At 45.6% G+C, this 3,283-nt stretch overlaps 1 long non-coding RNA gene across 1 annotated transcript; it reads right to left on the bottom strand.

Moving 5' to 3' along the window:
* Window positions 1-2,318: 2,318 nt before the first annotated feature.
* LOC131308127 (uncharacterized) lies at window positions 2,319-2,609 on the bottom strand. Its single transcript, XR_009194322.1, has 2 exons — window positions 2,446-2,609; window positions 2,319-2,352 (listed from the first exon to the last, which is right to left on the bottom strand). It is a non-coding gene; the product is annotated as an uncharacterized LOC131308127 (long non-coding RNA).
* Window positions 2,610-3,283: the final 674 nt, after the last annotated feature.

Here is a 3,283-nt window from a genome sequence, read left to right as displayed (position 1 = left end):
CAGGCTTCATTCCAATCCAGCTTCACTCCTTTCTAAGTTAGCCTGGTCATTGGTTTGGCGAGGATTGAGAAGTCTGGTATAAATCTTCGATAGTACCCAGCCAATCCTAGGAAACTCCTGATTTCGAATACCGAGGTCGGCTATTTCCAATTTAGCACTGCTTCGACTTTGCTTTCATCCACCGCGATTCCTTCCTTGGATACTACGTGTCCCAAGAACTTAACCACTTCTAGCCAAAACTCACATTTACTCGCCTTGGCATAGAGTTGGTTATCTCGGAGTACGTGTAGCACTATCCGAAGGTGTTCCTCGTGCTCCTCCTTATTGGCGGAGTATATCAAGATGTCATCAATGAACATCACTACAAATTTGTCTAAGTAGGGTTGGAAAATCTTGTTCATGAGACACATGAATACTGCCGGAGCGTTAGTCAGTCCAAACGGCATCATCACAAACTCGTAGTGTCCGTACCAGGTGCGGAAGGCTGTCTTGACGATATCCTCCTCCCGAATCCTTAACTGATGGTAGCCTGATCGGAGATCGATCTTAAAAAAGCAAGTTGCTCCTCTTAATTGATCAAATAAGTCATCGATCCTAGGCAACGGATATCAGTTCTTGACCGTGACTTGGTTTAACTTCTTATAGTCAATACACAATCGAAGGGTTCCTTCTTTCTTCTTCACGAACAATGCAGGCGCTCCCCAAGGTGATGTACTTGGTCGGATGAATCCTTTGTCTAACAGCTCCTGCAATTGGGTCTTGAGCTCCTTTAGTTCTACAGGGGCCATTCTGTACGGTGCCATGGAGATTGGTGCTGTTCCCAGTTGAAGTTCTATAGAGAAGTCTATCTCTCTTTGAGGTGGTAAACCCGGAAGTTCTTCAGGGAAAACATCGGCATACTCGCAAACGATGTGTGGTAATCCCAATTCCATCTGGTCGGTTTCTTCCATTTGGAGACTAGCTAGCCATCCAAACAGTTGGTTCTGCCACCTTGATCTCTTCGTCGTCGAACTTGCCATTTGTCTATCCCCCTTAAATCGAAAACAAGTTCCTTCAGAGGAATGAGCTGTCACCGTCTTCTGATGGCAGTCTATGACCGCTCGGTGAGCTGATAGTCAATCCATTCCAAGGATTACGTCGAAATCTTCTATGTCGATTACTCTGAGGTCGCAGGTCAGACGTAGGTTGGCTATTTCTATCTCGCACCCTCTACACACTAAATTAACAGTTATACTCCCCCCTAACGGCGATTTGACTTTCGTATTTGTACTTAGGGGTTCTGTTTGTAGTGCGAGAGCAGTTACACAGGCAGAAGATATAAACGAATGTGATGCCCCAGAGTCAAATAATGCTTGCACTCAGGTACTATACAATAGTAGCGTACCTTGGATTACAGAGGGATCCTGCTCCTGCTTTTCAGTCTGTAGTGCAAAGATGCGTCCTCTAGTGCTTTGCTGGGTTCCCACGGGCTACTTCCCCTCGTTCTGCCCATTCAGCTGCTGTGATGGGCCTCCGGGATTTTGCTTCCCAAATCCGACTTGTCTCGGCTGTTGAGCTTTCTGGCCTCCAAAGCTTCCAGTTCTCTCCCTCGGGGGTTGGGGGCATTCACGTTTGTAGTGGCCCATAGCCTGACAGTTGAAACACTGAACTGTTGCTATGTTTCTGCTGCCCCTCTGCAGTTCGCCACGTCCTGGTGCGGCTATCTTCCAAGGTTGGTTGTTTTGCGACGGGGTGAAGGGTTTGGTAGGGTAGGGTCCACGGTTGTTGTTGGAAGGTTGAGTTCGGATAGGTCCGCCAGTGTTGCCTGTCGCCTTCCTCCATCGGGCTTTGAAGTCGTTTTCCTCACTCTCTAGTCAAAGAGCACACTTCACGGCATCGGCAAAGTGGGAAAGGCTTGAGACACCATAGCCCTTCTAGCAGTTGTCAGCCCCCATTCAAACCTTCTCGCCTTCTTGTCCTCCGTTGCTATGGCGGCTAGGGCGTAGCGGGATAGTTCCTTGAACTTGGCCGCGTATTGGGTAACGGTCATCATTCCTTGTTTCAGATTTAGAAACTCTTGTTCCTTGACCAAACGAAGAGGGGTGGGGAAGTACTTGTCAAGAAACAGGGTCTCGAACTCGTCGAAGGTCATGGTGGCTATGGTATGGGTTGCCTCCATCAGATCCCACCAATAACGGGCTTCTCCTTTTTGCTGGTATGTGGCTAAGGCTACACGATCTCCATTTCGAGTAATCTCCAAGGTGTCCAGGATCACCGTGGCTTCCTTCAGCCATGTTTCAGCTACGGTGTCCGCCCGCTTGTGTGTAGTAATTTTTGCTGGGACCTGTAATCCTTGTTGTTTGTACTCTTCTCCTATCAAAATCAATAATTTTAATTTTTTCTTATCTTTGACAACAATACGGAAATTATAATATCACAACTCTTATATTAATCTGTTTCGCATACCTGTACATTTCTATCATTCCAATAATAGACCAGACACCGCCACTGCTCCTCCGTAACTCTACTAGGCCTATGAGCTATTATGTCTGCATAATTATTATATGGCATGTATCCTTGTTTTTTTGCTTCACATTTCCATCCTTGCCATTTCCTTCCAAGAGATTGCATGAACCCTTTCAGGTTACAGTCCGAGTTCCAGAGTCTGTCATAATCGCATTCAAGCTTGTGGCGAGGGCTTTTATGTGAATTCTTGGGTAAAACATCAATTTTTTTTCCAAGTTCGTTTAATTGCTTCTTTGATTTCTACTTCTATGTCAACCATTACAAACCACATATTGGACTCAATTTTTATGGTCTATGGCTAATTGTACATTTTGGTAAGTGTCTTAATCATTCTATTCTTGTTAAACAGCAGCAATAAAAGAGATTGAATGATAAGGACATTGAAAGAGCCTTTTCTATACATAAATTTCTAAGCATCCATGAGTCGAAGTATATAGTAAAATGAGGCTTACAAGCCTGATGCACAAAATCCTATCTACCAAGGGTAAACAGGCACCCTACAAAAGGAAGTGTAGGGGTTCGATTTGACGGGACCTTGACCTGAGCTAAGATTCTCCCTCCGTTGATCCGAGCTTCCTCCACTTGACTTGTAACAAGTCACTAGGGCTGGGAAAGCCCAGTGACCCTCCGACGATGAAGTTAGATCTCAAGGGAAAGTGTAGATCTAGGGTTTAGGGAAGAATGGCATACCTCTCAAAGATGAGTATCCCTTGGTATTTATAGACCTAGGTTTTCTTGGCCTCCAAGCTAGCGCGTGGAAATACGCTCGGGTAATCGT

The sequence above is a fragment of the Rhododendron vialii genome, chromosome 11a (assembly GCF_030253575.1).
Source record: "Rhododendron vialii isolate Sample 1 chromosome 11a, ASM3025357v1".
NCBI classification, from domain to species: Eukaryota; Viridiplantae; Streptophyta; class Magnoliopsida; order Ericales; family Ericaceae; genus Rhododendron; species Rhododendron vialii.
The sequence above is the reverse complement of the archived record's forward strand: the minus strand, read 5'-3'. Positions and strand labels throughout refer to the sequence as shown.